We start from the raw sequence: 20,271 nt of genomic DNA on the forward strand, positions 1-20,271 counted from the left end.
CACTTGATCATGGTGGATAAGCTTTTTGATGTGCTGCTGAATCCGGTTTGCCAGTATTTTATTGAGGATTTTTGCATCGATGTTCATCAGGGATATTGGTCTAAAATTCTCTTTTTTTGTTGTGTCTCTGCCAGGCTTTGGTATCAGGATGATGTTGGCCTCATAAAATGAGTTAGGGAGGATTCCCTCTTTTTCTATTGATTGGAATAGTTTCAGAAGGAATGGTACCAGCTCCTCCTTGTACCTCTGGTAGAATTCGGCTGTGAATCCATCTGGTCCTGGACTTTTTTTGGTTGGTAGGCTATTAATTGTTGCCTCAATTTCAGAGCCTGCTATTGGTCTGTTTAGGGATTCAACTTCTTCCTGGTTTAGTCTTGGAAGAGTGTAAGTGTCCAGGAAATTATCCATTTCTTCTAGATTTTCTAGTTTATTTGCATAGAGGTGTTTATAGTATTCTCTGATGGTAGTTTGTATTTCTGTGGGGTCGGTGGTGATATCCCCTTTATCATTTTTTATTGCATCTATTTGATTCTTCTCTCTTTTCTTCTTTATTAGTCTTGCTAGTGGTCTGTCAATTTTGTTGATCTTTTCAAAAAACCAACTCCTGGATTCATTGATTTTTTGGAGGGTTTTTTGTGTCTCTATCTCCTTCAGTTCTGCTCTGATCTTAGTTATTTCTTGCCTTCTGCTAGCTTTTGAATGTGTTTGCTCTTGCTTCTCTAGTTCTTTTAATTGCGATGTTAGAGTGTCTATTTTAGATCTTTCCTGCTTTCTCTTGTGGGCGTTTAGTGCTATAAATTTCCCTCTACACACTGCTTTAAATGTGTCCCAGAGATTCTGGTATATTGTATCTTTGTTCTCATTGGTTTCAAAGAACATCTTTATTTCTGCCTTCATTTCGTTATGGACCCAGTAGTCATTCAGTAGCAGGTTGTTCAGTTTCCATGTAGTTGAGCGGTTTTGATTGAGTTTCTTAGTCCTGAGTTCTAGTTTGATTGTACTGTGGTCTGAGAGACAGTTTGTTATAATTTCTGTTCTTGTACATTTGCTGAGGAGTGCTTTACTTCCAATTATGTGGTCAATTTTGGAATAAGTGCGATGTGGTGCTGAGAAGAATGTATATTCTGTTGATTTGGGGTGGAGAGTTCTATAGATGTCTATTAGGTCTGCTTGCTGCAGAGCTGAGTTCAATTCCTGGATATCCTTGTTAACTTTCTGTCTCGTTGATCTGTCTAATGTTGACAGTGGAGTGTTGAAGTCTCCCACTATTATTGTATGGGAGTCTAAGTCTCTTTGTAAGTCTCTAAGGACTTGCTTTATGAATCTGGGTGCTCCTGTATTGGGTGCATATATATTTAGGATAGTTAGTTCTTCCTGTTGAATTGATCCCTTTACCATTATGTAATGGCCATCTTTGTCTCTTTTGATCTTTGATGGTTTAAAGTCTATTTTATCAGACTAGTATTACAACCCCTGCTTTCTTTTTTTCTCCATTTGCTTGGTAAATCTTCCTCCATCCCTTTATTTTGAGCCTATGTATGTCTCTGCGTGTGAGATGGGTCTCCTGAATACAGCAGACTGATGGGTCTTGACTCTTTATCCAGTTTGCTAGTCTATGTCTTTTAATTGGAGCATTTAGTCCATTTACATTTAAGGTTAATATTGTTATGTGTGAACTTGGTCCTGCCATTATGATATTAACTGGTTATTTTGCTCGTTAGTTGATGCAGTTTCTTCCTAGCCTTGATGGTCTTTACATTTTGGCATGTTTTTGCAATGGCTGTTACCGGTTGTTCCTTTCCATGTTGAGTGCTTCCTTCAGGGTCTCTTGTAAGGCAGGCCTAGTGGTGACAAAATCTCTAAGTATTTGCTTATCTGTAAAGGATTTTATTTCTTCTTCACTTATGAAACTTAGTTTGGCTGGATATGAAATTCTGTGTTGAAAATTATTTTCTTTAAGAATGTTGAATATTGGCCCCCACTCTCTTCTGGCTTGTAGAGTTTCTGCCGAGAGATGTGCTGTCAGTGTGATGGGCTTCCCTTTGTGGGTAACCCGACCTTTCTCTCTGGCTGCCCTTAAGATTTTTTCCTTCATTTCAACTTTGGTGAATCTGGCAATTATGTGTCTTGGAGTTGCTCTTCTCAAGGAGTATCTTTGTGGCATTCTCTGTATTTCCTGGATTTGAATGTTGGCCTGTCCTACTAGGTTGGGGAAGTTCTCCTGGATGATATCGTGAAGAGTGTTTTCCAACTTGGTTCCATTTTCCCCCTCACTTTCAGGCACCCCAATCAGACGTAGATTTGGTCTTTTTACATAATCCCATACTTCTTGCAGGCTTTGTTCATTTCTTTTTCTTCTTTTTTCTTTTGGTTTCTCTTCTTGCTTGATTTCATTCATTTGATCCTCAATCGCTGATACTCTTTCTTCCAGTTGATCGAGTCGGTTACTGAAGCTTGTGCATTTGTCACATATTTCTCGTGTCATGGTTTTCATCTCTTTCATTTCGTTTATGACCTTCTCTGCATTAATTACTCTAGCTATCAATTCTTCCACTTTTTTTTCAAGATTTTTAGTTTCTTTGCACTGGGTACGTAATTCCTCCTTTAGCTCTGAGAAGTTTAATGGACTGAAGCCTTCTTCTCTCATCTCGTCAAAGTCATTCTCCGTCAAGCTTTGATCTGTTGCTGGCGATGAGCTGCGCTCCTTTGCCGGGGGAGATGCACTCTTATTTTTTGAATTTCCAGCTTTTCTGCCCTGCTTTTTCCCCATCTTTGTGGTTTTATCTGCCTCTGGTCTTTGATGATGGTGACGTACTGATGGGGTTTTGGTGTAGGTGTCCTTCCTGTTTGATAGTTTTCCTTCTAACAGTCAGGACCCTCAGCTGTAGGTCTGTTGGAGATTGCTTGAGGTCCACTCCAGACCCTGTTTGCCTGGGTGTCAGCAGCAGAGGCTGCAGAAGATAGAATATTGCTGAACAGCGAGTGTACCTGTCTGATTCTTGCTTTGGAGGCTTCCTCTCAGGGGTGTACCCACCCTGTGAGGTGTGGGGTGTCAGACTGCCCCTAGTGGGGGATGTCTCCCAGTTAGGCTACTCAGGGGTCAGGGACCCACTTGAGCAGGCAGTCTGTCCCTTCTCAGATCTCAACCTCCGTGTTGGGAGATCCACTGCTCTCTTCAAAGCTGTCAGAGTCGTTTGCGTCTGCAGAGGTTTCTGGTGCTTTTGTTGTTTATCTGTGCCCTGTCCCCAGAGGTGGAGTCTACAGAGACAGGCAGGTTTCCTTGAGCTGCTGTGAGCTCCACCCAGTTCGAACTTCCCAGTGGCTTTGTTTACCTACTTAAGCCTCAGCAATGGCGGGCGCCCCTCCCCCAGCCTCGCTGCTGCCTGGCCGCGATATCGCAGACTGCTGTGCTATCAATGAGGGAGGCTCCGTGGGCATGGGACCCTCCCTGCCAGGTGTGGGATATAATCTCCAGGTGTGCCTGTTTGCTTAAAGCGCAGTATTGGGGTGGGAGTTACCCGATTTTCCAGGTGTTGTGTGTCTCAGTTCCCCTGGCTAGGATAAGGGATTCCCTTCCCCCTTGCGCTTCCCAGGTGAGGCGATGCCTCGCCCTGCTTCAGCTCTCGCTGGTCGGGCTGCAGCAGTGGACCAGCAGCGATTGTCCGGCACTCCCTAGTGAGATGAACCCAGTACCTCAGTTGAAAATGCAGAAATCTCTGGTCTTTTGTGTCGCTGGCACTGGGAGTTGGAGACTGGAGCTGTTCCTATTTGGCCATCTTGCTCCGCCCCGGGAATATGCATTCTAATGAATGTGACAGGTAATGCTGATGTCCACTAAAGTCTCAGAACCACTGTTTCAAGTAACAGGAATAATAACCTAGATTGGGGAGGTGAGAACTGGTGACATATAGAGCAGCTGAGAGGCAGTGAAAAGGTCTTTAACACGTATGTTTGAAAAATCAGCTCTCTCTAAGCTGAAATTGACACAGAAAAGAGAAAACCATGTAAAAGATGCATTTCAAATTTGTAGACAACTCAATAGAAAGAAGGGTTAACATGATAGATGACAGCATTAAAGCTCAAAAGGGTCTTGACAGGCTGTGAAATGGGATTGAAATTAAGACGTTGAAATGTAACAGGGATAAATGTAAAATCCTATATTTCGGTTGACAAAGGAAAAAAAGAATCACTGCACAAGGTCAAGATGGAAGCAAGCAACTTAGTAAGAATTCATAAAGGAGGACCTAGGAGATGTTGTTGATGATGTCCATGGTAGATGCCACCGGAGTAAAAAAGCTGCCAACAAAGCTACAACTATATGAGTCTGGATTCGTAGAGAGAGGTGGAGTGGGGAGAAGTGAGCTTGAGTTTCTTGATGAAACATTTCAAGGAGAATATTGAAGAACCAGAGCTCAGCCAGAGGAAGTGGCCCGGATGAGAGGATTGCAAAAATTGTGCTAAATGAAGGACAACTGAGATTTAACATAGAAAAGACAGCTTTTTCAAATGTTTAAAGGTATCTGTCATTTACAGTAGGGAATAATCAAAGAACAGATGAGACTGTGAGATCTTGAGGAAGCTAAAGACTGGGGCATGGAAAGTGAACCAGATACAGAGTTTTGGAGAAAAACGACTAAGAGAAAGGTTTGATTGAGTATACAAAGTCAGTTCAGCTGAATGGTGGCGGCAGAAAGTTAATTGATTGGAGATTATAGAGGAGTGGGTGGTGAGTACATGGAGGCTATATTTGTAGATAACTCATTCTAGACTTTTGGCAGAGAAGATAGAGGAAAAAATTGGATGAATCTCTAGAAAAGACACCAGACTAGACTGTAATTTTAAGATAGGGAAGTCCTATGGGTATTTGATGGAGTGGCTAGATGTAGGTTTGCAGATTTATGTCTTTGTCCCAGGGTGTGGTCAATATGGTGTCCCCTTTCATGCTGAGAAGTATCCTGGTGTTGATAAATCTCATGGTTCCACAGTATTTGAAGGCCGAGGTAGGTGAGCCAGTGGAGAGAGCATGTGTAATGAGGGAGCAAGTCCTGCCAGGTCCTGGTTGGGCAGAAGCAGGCGTGGGTAGGCCAGGGATCCTGGCCAGGAATATGGTTGGATGGAAGAGGCTCTGGCAGGTGCTGTGAATCCAATGGCCAGGTGCCAAGTCTGGAACTCTGCGGGAACCAGCAGGGCTCAGCATTCTGTTTGGCAGTAGTGAAGACTTTTGCATTTTAATAGAGAATTCTCAAGAAGGGAAGCCTTCAGGGATCCAATAGATATGGTCAGAGAGATACTCTGGCAGTGTCTGCCTGGGGCCTCTCTACTAGACCATTCAAAGGTCAGCTAAAAAGTCCATTCATTTTCAAAGGCATACAGCCAGAAGCTCAGTGAGTGTCGCTCTTCTGCAGGGATTTCTGTCTCCAGAGTGGAATGGGGATGATCTGGCTTCATTAGAAATAGGCGAAAAGTGGAAGCTATTAAACCAGAGTGAGTTGTGTAAGTCTAAACCTCATAACCATGATAAATATACCATCAATGAGGGCTGTGGACATGGATGCTTTTTTGTGAGTGCACATTAATTGAGACCCATGGATTTGAATGTCATGTGGAATTCCCACTTACAAAAGGCAGATTTAATAACCTGGGTTTTTCAAATGCAAGGGAACCTGGGACTGTCAGCCATCCTTTTAACTGTTTGTTAGCCACTTTGTGATTGTAATTCTTTCTCTGACATGAAGGGGATATAGGGACATTAAAACCTCATCTGTGGTTAAGAGCACAGTTATTGCAGTTAGAGAAATCTGGTTGGAAGCTCATTTCTATTACTTACTATTTGTTGTTTGCCCTTGGGCAAATGACATATCTGAGCCTCAGTTGCCTCCTATGTGAAACGGGAATAAGGATAGTATAGACTTCATACATTTGTTGTAGGGATTAAATGAAGTGATGGATGTAAAGTGATTAGCACGTTTAACTTATTACATAGTTGGTGTGAACAAATAGTACCTGTTACTAATTGTATTGTTCTTATTATGCTGCCTTGTGGGTGAGATGTTTGAGGAAAGCTCCATGTAGAGCCAGGGAGTGCTTCAGCTTAGGTCTATTTTTCAAAAATTTCTGAGCACTTCATAGGTATGTGAAGGACTTTGCTGTTCAGGAAAGTTCTGAATAAAGAAAGAGCTTTGTTCTGTGTTGGCCTAGTGGGTACTGTCTGTGCACTTTGGGTGAAACATGCATCTCTTCATGATGTGGTTGTGAGTTTATTGAATCATGTTTGATAATAATAACAACAACAATACACACCATCTTAAAGTTGCACAGTGCACAGCCCTGGGCCAGACCACTAATGACTTCCTTAGTGTTAAAACTCATACGGACAGTGCTTCACAGTTAACCAATGTCTTCATACAAAAGTGTGTGTGTGTGTGTGTGCATGTGTGTGCACGTGTGTGTGAAGGTCATTACCTTATCACAGTAGCCACATTGCTGGGGGCAGGGCAGATATTATTTCCCTCATTCTTTTGGTTGAACTCAACTAGGTTTGTTTGATTGCTTTTGAAAAAGAGTGTTGATTGAATAGCTTTTATGAGAATAGACAAAATTACACTATGCTTTGTAATCTTTAGTGATCTTTTTTTCCAGAGAGTTATACATTCAAATTGGTGGCAAATTGAATTCATGCTGCATGTCAGGACTGCAGATTAGTTAAAAATGATTAAGCCCTACAACATTGGAATTAGCGATTTTTCACCATTTCTTCGTACTCTTCTTGCGGTTAGAAATGACACATTGGCCATCAGTGAGCACTGACAGCCTTAGAAAACACCGCCTTTTCCTCCCTCCCTCTCTCCTTCCCCCACTCCCTTTCTCAAATGCTTAGGTTGTTTCTATTGTGTGCAACTAAAGGTTGCAATGTACAGATCAATGTGCCTTTAAAATATACTTTAATTTAAAATATGTCTACGTATGGTCATTTATCTTTCCGCCTAGCCTGATTTCTTTTTCTCCATTGGCTTAGTTTGTGGGTCTGGAGCCAATTTGCATCACTGATTAAAACAAGCCTAGATAGTTTGTGACCCATTTTTGTTAGAAGTTTTTCTCCCCTTATCTACAACCACAGCCATTAAGATAGCTTACACTAGCCTGGCTAATGATTTTCATTTGAGTCTCAGAAAACCATGAGCATGAGGTTTTCAGAAACGCTTAGAATCACTGAGGCTGAGTTCTCTCATCTGTGAAATGACCGTATTAACATTCTCCTAAAATATGCGAATTGAAATATACCTTCTAATTCTTGGTTGATGGGTTTTTAAGGGCAAAATTTTAGCCTATGTTATTCGCCTTAAAAACAAAGTATGACTGAGTTGATAACAAAGATTTCTAGATCCATCCTTGACATTCTTTTTTTTTTTTTTTTTTTTTTTTTTGAGACGGAGTTTCACTCTTGTTCCCAGGCCGGAGTGCAACGGCCTGATTTCGGCTCACTGCAATCCCCACCTCCGGGGTTCAAGCGATTCTCCTGCCTCAGCCTCCCTAGTAGCTGGGATTACAGGCATGTTCCACCGTGCCTGGCTAATTTTGTATTTTTAGTAGAGACGGGGTTTCTCCACGTTGGTCGGGCTGGTCTCGAACTCCCAACCTCAGGTGATCCACCCGCCTTGGCCTCCCAAAGTTCTGGGATTATAGGCGTGAACCACCGCACCTGGCCCGACATTCTTTAATACCAGCAATGCTGGTGATGTCGGTGGTGGTGATGATGTCACTACCAGCGATGGAAGAGGTTAGATGAAAAAAGACCCATCAGTGTAACAGCATAGTAGTCGACATGTCACGAGCAGTGGTTTGGCATTATGGTTCGAGGTAATAATGAAAATGTCATTTCAAATTATTCTATCATTTATTAAGAAGACATAAATGACATCCTCAAAATTCAGGTTAAGATCAACAAGTGTTCTTTGAGCCATTAGCTGCAGGGTCATTTTTACCTTAGTTTGGTCCAGAGACCATCTTGTCACTGCCTTTCCTGTTCCTATGCATTTTGCATGATAGTATTGCATGGCAAACTGAGCATGGACTTTGGAATCAGTCACACCGGGGTTCAGATCTAGGGTGGTTTACTTACAAATCATGCAACATATTTAACATGAGTAGTCTGCTTTCTAAAATGTAAAAATGAGAATAATGCCACCTTCCTCAGTGTGGTTGTGAAGGTTAAATGTGATAATGCTGAGAAGTTCTTTGCACAAAAAATTGGTTATATTTATAGAATGGTTGTTCCATTCCTTTTACACACACACACACAGACACACACACACTTTTTTTTTTTGAGACAGAGTCTTGCTTTGTCGCCCGGGCTGGAGTGCAGTGGTGTGATCTTGGCTCACTGCAACCTCAACTTCCCAGGCTCAGGTGATCCTCCCACTGCAGTCTCCTGAGTAGCTGGGACTACAGGTGTGCACCACCACTCCTAGCTAATTTTTTTTTTTTGTAGAGACGAGGTTTCACCATGCTTCCCAGGCTGGTCTTGAACGCCTGAGCTCAAGCAGTTCTCCTGCCTCAGGCTTCCAAAGTGCGGGGATTATGGATGTGAGCCACTGCACCCAGCCTTACATATATTATTTTTACTCTTCACTCAATTTAGCTAGATGACACTCTTATTTCCATTTTATTGATGAGAAATCAGAGAGGTTAAGTGACTTGTTGACGGTAGATAGTAAGGAACTGAGTGGGCTTCACATCTGGGTCTACAGTTTCCACAGCATGAGCTTGTACTGTGTTCCATCCCACATGGTAGGTCTTCAGCAATGGTAGAGTTTCTGCTCCTTCCATGAAGGTTTGTAACTGAGGGTCTAAAAGAAATAATTTCTTCTTATTAAATAAATACAGTTAGAAGGAATAAGATCCAGTATTTGGTGGCACAACAGGGTGACTATAGTTAACAATAATTTATTTTGTGTGTGTGTGTGTGTGTGTGTGTATATATATATATTTTATTTTTATTTTTATTTTTTTTGAGATGGAGCCTCACTCTGTCACCCAGGCTGGAGTGCAGTGGCGCGATCTCGGCTCACTGCAAGCTCCGCCTCCCAGCTTCATGCCATTCTCCTGCCTCAGCCTCCTGAGTAGCTGGGATTACAGGTGCCCGCCACCATACCTGGCTAATTTTTTGTATTTTTAAGTAGAGACGGGGTTTCACCATGGTCTCAAATCTCCTGACCTCGTGATCCACCCACCTCGGCCTCCCAAATTGCTGGGATTACAGGTGTGAGCCACCATGCCCAGTCTATTGTATATTTTAAAATAACTAAAATAATGGAATTAGAATGTTCATAACACAAAGAAATGATAAATGCTTGAGGTGATAGACACCCCAGTGACCCTGATTTGATCATTACACATTGTATGCCTGTATCAAAACAGCACATGCACCCAACAAATACATACAACTACTATGTACCTATGATAACTAAAAATAAATTTTTTAAAAGTAAGGATTATTGCATAATTTACACATTCATTACATATTTGTCTTGCAAAAAGAGATTATAGATTTATGACTTCCAGGGAAAATAAAAGCTTTTTTAAAATCTTTTATACTGACACTCTATGAAGCCGAGCTAGGGATCCTGGATGTTATTAGTCACATGATCCTAATGACATTGCTCAGAATTGAAGGTTCTTGCTATATCCTTAAATATTCACTTTCTTTTTTTTAAAAAAAGTATTTTATTTTGATATAATTTGAGCTTACAGAAAATTTACAAGAATAGTACGAAGAACTTCTGTATACCCTTTATCCAAATTTGCCAAGTTTATACATGCATATTTTTCTCCACTTGCTTTATAATTCTGTGTATATAATTATATACATATATGTATGTAAGCCACAGTAGAATGATTTAATCCACATCCACAGCATGTGCTGTTGTGATACAGGCATATAATGTGTAATGACCAAATCAGGGTAAATGGAGTTTTTTTTTTTTTTTTTTTTTTTTTTTTTTTTTGAGACGGAGTCTCGCTCTGTCGCCCAGGCTGGAGTGCAGTGGCCAGATCTCAGCTCACTGCAAGCTCCGCCTCCCGGGTTCCCGCCATTCTCCTGCCTCAGCCTCCCGAGTAGCTGGGACCACAGGCGCCGCCACCTTGCCCGGCTAATTTTTTGTGTTTTTAGTAGAGACGGGGTTTCGCCATGTTAGCCAGGATGGTCTCGATCTCCTGACCTTGTGATCCGCCCGTCTCGGCCTCCCAAAGTGCTGGGATTACAGGCTTGAGCCACCGCGCCCGGCCAAATGGAGTGTTTTACGTATATACATAGATTTTTTTTCCTGCACCACTTCAGAGTTCCTTTGCCATTATATGTGATAGTGTGTCTTTCCTTTGAACAAGGAAACTTCTGACAATAACCAGAGTATAATGATCAAAATGAAGAGTTGTACCATTGACACAGTACAATGATTTAATCCACAGTCCATATTCAAATATCATCCATTCTCCAAGATCAGTCCAGGATGACTCATTATTTTTAATTGTCATGTCTCTTCACTGTCATTCAGTCTGGAACAATTCTTCAGCCTTTATTTTGTGTTTTTTGTCTGAAATTTTGCATAGTACAGGCCAGTTATTTTGTAGAATAGTGCTCAATTGACTTGTGTGATATTTCCTTATGACTAGATTGGGGTTATACATGTTTGGCAAGAAAACCATAGAAGTGATATTGTGGGCTGGGCATGCCGGCTTATGCCTGTAATCCTAGCACTTTGGGAAGCCGAGGCAGGCAGATCACCTGAGGTCAGGAGTTTGAGACCAGCCTGGCTAACATGATGAAACGCTGTCTCTACTAAAAATACAAAAAAATTAGCCGGGCATGGTGGTGTGTGCCTGTAATCCCAGCTACTTGGGAGGCTGAGGCAAGAGAATTGCTTGAACCTGGTAGTGGAGGTTGCAGTGAGCTGAGAACATGCCACTGCACTCCAGCTTGGGCGACAGAGAGGGACTCCGTTTTTTTTTTTTTTTTTTTTTTTTAAAAAAAGAAGTGATGTTGTATCTTTCTCAGTGCATTATTGTATTGGGATGCCTATGATGTTGATTTGTTCCAATTTCAGTATTGTTAAACTTTATCACTTGCTTAAGATGATGTCTGCAAGATTTTTCCAATGAAAGTTACTATTTTTTCTTTATAATTAATAAGTAATTTATGGGGAGATACTTTGAGATTTTGTACATATCTTGCTCTTCATCAAATTGGTTCACTTACCAATTTTAGCATTCATTAGTGATTTTCTAACACCCATCCTTTCTTTTATATGCATTAGCATTCTACTGTCAGAACATGTTTTCCCTCGTCCTCCATTTATCTAACTATTTATTTTTATCAGTATGGACTCATGGAGTCTTATTTTAGTCAATGAGTCATAATTCATTACTATCACTATTTATTTTGTTACTTAAAATGTTTTGCATTTGGTCAGTGGAAATCTTAAGCTGGCTTTTGTGTCTTTTGGGCATGTTTCTATCACTTTTTTGGAACACTTCTGTACTTTCTCGCACAAGATGTTCCAGGCTGATCTTATACTTATTCTGCCCTAACCCTGAAATCAATCTTTCTTTTCCAAAGAGCTTTGGTTCTTTTTAGGGGAGAATGCTATATAAAAACCAAGCTCTGGCAGGCATTGATACCAGAGTGCAATTTACTTCTAGTGTAAGTAGCTCTCAGTGTACACAGCTAGGAAAAACACACGCACACGCGCGCGCACACACGCACATGCACAAACACACGTATTTATAGTTATTTCTCTTCTACCTATCGTCTATATATTAGAAATCCTCGATTATTTCTCATACCTCCAATTCTAACTCAACACTGTAGGCTTTTTATTGTAGGCTTCCCTTTTCCATATTTGTAACTTTCATCTCTGACAGTGAAAAACCTGGCTGCCACTATCCAAAATATTTACTAATTTATTCAGACTTAGAAGCTAGTGCTAGAATTCTTAACCCATACTATTGCCAAAAGTAAACCTATGTACTAGAATTCAATCTTTACTTATAATTATTTTGAGGATAAAAATTATATACAATCACAGGCATAAATCTGGAGTCCGATTTGCTGAGTTTTGACAAATGCATGCACCTGAATATCCTGCATTCCTATGAAGATATAGACATTTAAAAAATCATTCCAGAAAGTTCACTTGTACCCCTTTCTAGTCAATCTTTCCAGAATAAACTAATTTACATATTTGTTTTACTATAGATTAGTTTGCTTTATAAGTGGAATCATAGAGTATGTATATATTTTTGTATTTCATTTTCAATTCCTCTACAATTTAACTGTACTTCTTTCAGCATTTTTATAGTGTAGCTCTGCATAATTATTTCTAAATCTGAATGCTCATTTTCATATTTACATGAAACTCTGCTCTTATTTAGCAGGATTGCTAAAGCGATAGTAGTGAGAGGGATTGTCTTACCATAAAAGAAAGCTAGAAAAGAATGGAATCCTGCTGATATGAAACTAAAAACTCTTGGAATTAATTTTTATGAGACCCAGGATAAAACTGGTTGCATAAATGAGCTTATCATGGTATCACTGAGCTATTGATCATCATTCGGATTCCTCAAAATCCACATCGATTCATCAGGCATACGTTCACTTATTCTGACATTCATTCACTCATTTAGAAGTATTTATTCTGAATACTTCTGAGCACATCCCAGATACTGTTCCAACTGTTGGAGACCTAGCAGTGAAAAACTAGGTAATGTTCTCATTCTATCGGAGTTTCATGTATTCTATTTCCAGTGCTCTTCGGTTTCTTTCTTTCTTTTTTTTTTTAATGTAGATTGAGGTTTCCGTCTGATATTTTTATGGGCTGAATATCTGTGTCCCACCAAATTCATATGTTGAAGCCTTAACCCCCAATGTGATAATATTTGGAGATGGTTTCTTTGGGAGGTAATTAGATCATGAGGGTGGGACCCTGGTCTGATAAGATTGCTGTCTTATAAAAAGAGACCCCAGAGAGTCTGCTTTCTTCTTTTTACCGTGTGAGGCCACAGCAAGAAGGCAGCCATCTGCAAGCCAGGGAGATGGACCTTTCCAGATCTGGAACATGTTGGCATCCTTATCAGGAACTTCTAACCTCCAGAACTGGGAGAAGATAAATCTCTGTTGTTCACGCCACGTAGTCTGTAGTGTTTTGTTATGGCAGCCTGAACAGACTAAGACAGATATCATACTTCCTTCAGTACATCCCATAGAGTTAAGTATGCAGACATTGGCTTCCCTCAGTTTTTATTTATCTGAGAAAGTATTTCTCTTTCGTTTTTGAAGGATGCTTTTGCTGGGTATAGAATTCTGGTTGGCATTTTAAAATTTCCAGCACTTTAAATATGTCACCCCCTTGTCTTCTGTTTTGTACAGTTTCTGATGAAATGCTGGCTACAATTCTTATCTTTGTTCCTCTGTATGTAACATGTCTTTTTTTCCTCTGGTTCCTTCAAGATTTTTTCTTTTTTCTTTTCAGCAATTTGAATGTGGTATACCTCAGAGTAGTATATAAGGGAAATAGAAGCCTCATCTTCCTTTTATGTGGCAAGAGAATTCCACTGAGAAGCTTTCTGTTGTTTGATATATGTTGGTCCCTTGCCTATGGTGCCCTCCCTAACCCCTAGTCCTCATCAAATCCTATTCAGGTATTAGGAACTAGCTCAAGTCCTGTGTCCGTGAGACTAGCAGATACCATGCTGTATTTTCTTGACCTCCAAGCGTTTCTCCTTCTCCTTTGAACTAGACACATTTTAGGCTAAACTTGTTTTTTATTCTATAAACTGATTTTAAAATGCTTTACCGTCTACAATCTTCTTAGACATAATCTCTTTACTTCTAAAAATTAGCCCAGGATTTAAGCGTTCTTTTTTTTTTTCCTGTTTGTTTTTTAGTACATTGTCCAGTAAAACCTTACAGGTCTTTCCTCTATTAGTATAATTCATTTATTCAGCTCATATGATTAACTTAGGTTGTTTTCCTTTTTAGTAGGTGAGTAGGAAGGTGAGAGGAGGAAGGCAGGTATGGGCTGGGTGGCTTCATCAGTGTGTAGCCTGCACAGTCACACTTGGCCCACATTAAGAGGGATCCTATGCTTGGTTTTATGCGTGCTGTTGCCATCTTGAAATTTTTAATAACATTTGAACAAAGGGCCCTACACTTTCACTTTACATTGGGTTACCCTGAAAATTAGGTAGCTGGGTCCTGGGTGTGGGATTAACATCTTGGTTGGGACTTTGGACACTCAGAAGGTGTTGTAAGGTGCTTGTCTTGGGCAGATAAGAAAGAGATACAAGAAGGCAGAGCCCTCCCCAAGACAGCAATTCTAAAATATTCTTCTACAGGGCATTTCATTTATGTGTTATGTGGAAAAGGCATTATTAGGCAAATACATTTCAGAAATGTATTAAGAAAAGTTAAATACTTTTTGTTAGAAAAGAACGTTTCAGTTATTTATTTGATGAGCAGCACTGTGATTAACCAAAATAGGATGTTGTCTGCAGCATTTCCGGCACTCATTTTACTGTGGCTACTAGTCTGTAGGAACAAGTTTTCTTTAGAGCACAATTTGGCAAACGGGGAAAGTAGTTCCAGGGTCCCAGAGTGAGGAGACCCACTCCCAGCAGCAGCTTCTGTAACTAGGCTTGTGGATTGTCTAGTTGAGTGAGAAGAAAGGATCATTGCTCTCCAGTGATAGACCAAAGACATTGTTACATGCGTGAATCTCGGGTTGACTCTATCCCCATCTCTATTCCTAAATGCCTTCCAGGTGATATCTTTCTTTGCTTTTCCTCTTTAAGATTACCCTTCAATGTACATCTTGGTCAATATTTATCTTTTTTTATTATTATTATACTTCAAGTTCTAGGGTACATGTGTACAACGTGTAGATTTGTTACATATGTATACATGTGCCATGTTGGTGTGCTGCACCCATTAACTCGTCGTTTACATTAGGTGTATCTCCTAATGCTATCCCTCCCCGTTACCCCCTCCCAACAATAGTACCCAGTGTGTGATGCTCCCCTTCCTGTGTCCAAGTGATCTCTTTGTTCAATTCCCACCTAGGAGTGAGAACATGCGGTATTTGGTTTTCTATTCTTGCGATAGTTTGCTGAGAATGATGGTTTCCAGCTGCATCCATGTCCCTACAAAGGACGCAAACTCATCCTTTCTTATGGCTGCATAGTATTCCATGGTGTAAATGTGCCACATTTTCTTAATCCAGTCTGTCACTGATGGACATTTGGGTTGATTCCAAGTCTTTGCTATTGTGAATAGTGCCGCAATAAACATACGTGTGCATGTGTCTTTATAGCAGCATGACTTATAATCCTTTGGGTATATCCCCAGTAATGGGATGGCTGGGTCAAATGGTATTTCTAGTTCTAGATCTTTGAGGAATTGCGACACTGTTTTCCACAATGGTTGAACTAGTTTACAGTACCACCAATGGTGTAAAAGGGTTCCTATTTCTCCACATCCTCTCCAGCACCTGTTGTTTCCTGATTTTTTAATGATTGCCATTCTAACTGGTGTGAGATGGTATCTCATTGTGGTTTTGATTTGCATTTCTCTGATGGCCAGTGATGATGAGCATTTTTTCATGTATCTGTTGGCTGTATGAATGTCTTCTTTTGAGAAGTGTCTGTTCATACCCTTTGCCCACTTTTTGATGGGGTTGTTTGTTTTTTTCTTGTAAATTTGATTGAGTTCTTTACAGGTTCTGGATATTAGCCCTTTGTCAGATGGGTAGATAACAAAAATTTTCTCCCATTCTATAGATTGCCTGTTCACTCTGATGATAGTTTCTTTTGCTGTGCAGAAGCTCTGTAGTTTAATTAGATCCCATTTGTCAATTTTGGCTTTTGTTGCCGTTGCTTTTGGTGTTTTAGACATGAAGTCCTTGCCCATGCCTATGTCCTGAATGGTATTACCTAGGTTTTCTTCTAGGGTTTTTATGGTTTTAGGTCTAACATTTAAGTCTCTAATCCATCTTGAATTAATTTTCATATAAGGAGTAAGGAAAGGATCCAGTTTCAACTTTCTACTTATGGCTAGCCAATTTTCCCAGCACCATTTATTAAATAGGGAATCCTTTCCCCATTTCTTGTTTTTGTCAGGTTTGTCAAAGATCAGATGGCTGTAGATGTGTGGTATTATTTCTGAGGATTCTGTTCTGTTCCATTGGTCTATATCTCTGTTTTGGTACCAGTACCATGCTGTTTGGTTACTGTAGCCTTGTAGTATAGTTTGAAGTCAGCGTGATGCCTCCAGCTTTGTTCCTTTGACTTAGGATTGTCTTGGCAATGCGGGGTCTTTTTTGGTTCCATATGAACTTTAAAGCAGTTCTTTCCAATTCTGTGAAGAAACTCATTGGTAGCTTAATGGGGATGGCATTGAATCTACAAATTACCTTGAGCAGTATGGCCATTTTCACAATATTGATTCTTCCTATCCATGAGCATGCAATGTTCTTCCATTTGTTTGTGTCCTCTTTTATTTCATTGAGCAGTGGTTTGTAGCTCTCCTTGAAGAGGTCTTTCACATCCCTTGTAAGTTGGATTCCTAGGTATTTTATTCTCTTTGAAGCTATTGTGAATGGGAGTTCATTCATGATTTGGCTCTCTGTTTGTCTGTTACTGGTGTATAAGAATGCCTGTGATTTTTGCACATTGATTTTGTATCCTGAGACTTTGCTGAAGTTGCTTATCAGCTTAAGGTGATTTTGGGCTGAGACAATGGGTTTTTCTAAATATACAATCATGTCATCTGCTAACAGGGACAATTTGACTTCTTCTTTTCCTAACTGAATACCCTTTATTTCTTTCTCTTGCCTGATAGCCCTAGCCAGAACTTCCAACACTATGTTGAATAGGAGCGGTGAGAGAGGGCATCCCTGTCTCGTGCCAGTTTTCAAAGGGAATGCTTCCAGTTTTTGCCCATTCAGTATGATATTGGCTGTGGGTTTGTCATAAATAGCTCTTGTTATTTTGAGATATGTTCCATCAATACCGAATTTATTGAGAGTTTTTAGCATGAAGGGCTGTTGAATTTTGTCGAAGGCCTTTTCTGCATCTATTGAGATAATCATGTGGTTTTTGTCTTTGGTTCTGTTTATATGCTGGATTATGTTTATTGATTTGCATATGTTGAACCAGCCTTGCATCCCAGGGATGAAGCCCACTTGATCATGGTGGATAAGCTTTTTGATGTGCTGCTGGATTCGGTTTGCTAGTATTTTATTGAGGATTTTTTGCATCGATGTTCATCAGGGATATTGGTCTAAAATTCTCTTTTTTTGTTGTGTCTCTGCCAGGCTTTGGTATCAGGATGATGTTGGCCTCGTAAAATGAGTTAGGGAGAATTCCCTCTTTTTCTATTGATTGGAATAGTTTCAGAAGGAATGGCACCAACTCCTCCTTGTACCTCTGGTAGAATTCGGCTGTGCATCCATCTGGTCCTGGACTTCTTTTGGCGGGCAGGCTATTAATTATTGCTTCAGTTTCAGAGCCTGCTATTGGTGTATTCAGGGATTCAACTTCTTCCTGGTTTAGTCTTGGGAGAGTGTAAGTGTCCAGGAAATTATCCATTTCTTCTAGGTTTTCTAGTTGATTTGTGTAGAGGTGTTTATAGTATTCTCTGATGGTAGTTTGTATTTCTGTGGTATCGGTGGTGATACCCCCTTTATCATTTTTTATTGCATCTATTTGATTCCTCTCTCTTTTCTTCTTTATTAGTCTTGCTAGCAGTCTATCAATTTTGTTGATCTTTACAAAAAACGAGCTCCTGGATTCATTGATTTTTTTTGGAGGGTTTTTTTTTGTGTCTCTATCTCCTTCAGTTCTGCTCTGATCTTAGTTATTTCTTGCCTTCTGCTAGCTTTTGAATGTGTTTGCTCTTGCTTCTCTAGTTCTTTTAATTGTGATGTTAGAGTGTCAATTTTAGATCTTTCCAGCTTTCTCTTGTGGGCATTTAGTGCTATAAATTTCCCTCTACTCACTGCTTTAAATGTGTCCCAGAGATTCTGGTATGTTGTATCTTTTTTTCTCATTGATTTCAAATAACAACTTTATTTCTGCCTTCATTTCGTTATGTACCCAGTAGTCATTCAGGAGCAGGTTGTTCAGTTTCCATGTAGTTGAGCGGTTTTGATTGAGTTTCTTAGTCCTGAGTTCTAGTTTGATTACACTGTGGTCTGAGAGACAGTTTGTTATAATTTCTGTTCTTGTACATTTGCTGAGGAGTGCTTTACTTCAAACTATGTGGTCAATTTTGTAATAAGTGCGATGTGGTGCTGAGAAGAGTGTATATTCTGTTGATTTGGGGTGGAGAGTTCTGTAGATGTCTATTAGGTCCGCTTGGTGCAGAGATGAGTTCAATTCCTGGATATCCTTGTTAACTTTCTGTCTCGTTGATCTGTCTAATGTTGACAGTGGGGCGTTAAAGTCTCCCATTATTATTGTATGGGAGTCTAAGTCTCTGTAAGTCTCTAAGGACTTGCTTTATGAATCTGGGTGCTCCTGTATTGGGTGCATATATATTTAGGATAGTTAGCTCTTCCTGATGAATTGATTTTTATCTTTATGGAAGATTATAGGGTATGTGCCTATTAAATCATAAATGAGTCTGCAATGTGCATGTCTTATCTGGGAACTTTGGACGGATATTCTCCAAGGAGCACAAATAAAAAGGAGACTTGGCCTCTGTACTATAGGTGCACAAACTCATTTATTACTAAATGAATAAAAGCAGTGATCAGAGTCTGGGTTCCTTCCTCTTTGGGGATCCCTATGCACAGCATACTCTGCATACCCCGTTATACCAGCCCTGACTGGGAGCCATTGAAATAACATCGTAAGTGATCCTATATTACCCTCTAATGTAACCATCAGCCTTACTCTATAAATCAGCTGGAAAATGAGCCTGCACTTAAGGAGCTTATGCCTAGCACACAGGAGACCACTCAGAAGTATGTGAGCGAAGATGGGGAGGAGTGGCTGGGGATCACACACTGGGGCTGTTCAGAAGTTGGCACAAGTTAGTGGGTAGATTGCCAGTGAGTCTTCATTATGTGCCCATTGCTTTCAGAGCATATTTAATATCTAATAGTGGTATGGTTTCAAGCCATGGTTTTCAATTCTGGCTCAATCACATATGAGAATTTTAAAAAGAAAAAGAATTACACTACCTTTCTCTGATTTTGATTCAGCTGGTATGAGTTGGGCACAAGAATCTGAATTTTCAACAAATACTTCCAGTGAATCTGATGCAGTTCAAGAACTAAGGCAACAGAGTAAACTTTAGACAAAAAGTGTTAAAAGTACACTTCAAAGTCAGTAGAGCCGAGCTGAGAAACAACAGATGTTAATGTAATTTGGAGAAACCTTTGCACCCCCCCTTTTTCCTTACAGATCCTCTTCTTTCTATAGAATATTTTTGCTGACAAAAGAAGCTATCACTCTTGTCTGGGATTGAGATCTTGTGGTAATATTGTAACTGTTTTTCTAAATATTTTCTAATTATTTTTCTAAATATTTTTATTTCATGATCACTGTAACTTTTAAAAATTGTTTTTATTGTGTCTTTGGAGGAAAATAATTACACAGTATACAGTACTATAAATATGCTGTGAAGCTCCAATTGTAACTAAAAAGACTGTATATATATATGTTTGTGTGTGTTTGTGTGTGTGTGTGTGTGTCTGTGATTAAAAGGAATTATGCCTTTCATGGATTGTCTTCAACAATTACTCTGAAGCTTTTTTCACCAGTTAGTTTTTACAATTCGGTTTTGTATCATGCCAAATTTTCCAGTATAAAATCACTTTATAAAAAGTTATTTTACAATGAACCCTCATATCCCCACTGGCTAGATTCTGCTTCTAACGTTTTACTCTACTTGTCTTTAACACATATCTATTCAGTTTCTTTTCTCATCTCATCCTTTAATCCATCTTAACTTTTGATGCATTCTAAAATAAACTGCAGACATCAGAACACTTCCTCCTAAACAGTCTGCAATATATATTTTTGTTTTTTTTTTTTAATTTTATTTTACTTTAAGTTCCGGGATACATGTGTAGAATGTGCAGGTTTGTTACGTAGGAAAACGTGTACCATGGTGGTTAATCTGCAATATATGTTTATCATAATTTTTTGACCTAAGGTTTCTATACAAAGATATGCACAAATATTAAGAGTATATTTATTAAATTTTGATAAATG

Source organism: Macaca nemestrina, chromosome 10 (genome assembly GCF_043159975.1).
Source record: "Macaca nemestrina isolate mMacNem1 chromosome 10, mMacNem.hap1, whole genome shotgun sequence".
NCBI classification, from domain to species: Eukaryota; Metazoa; Chordata; class Mammalia; order Primates; family Cercopithecidae; genus Macaca; species Macaca nemestrina.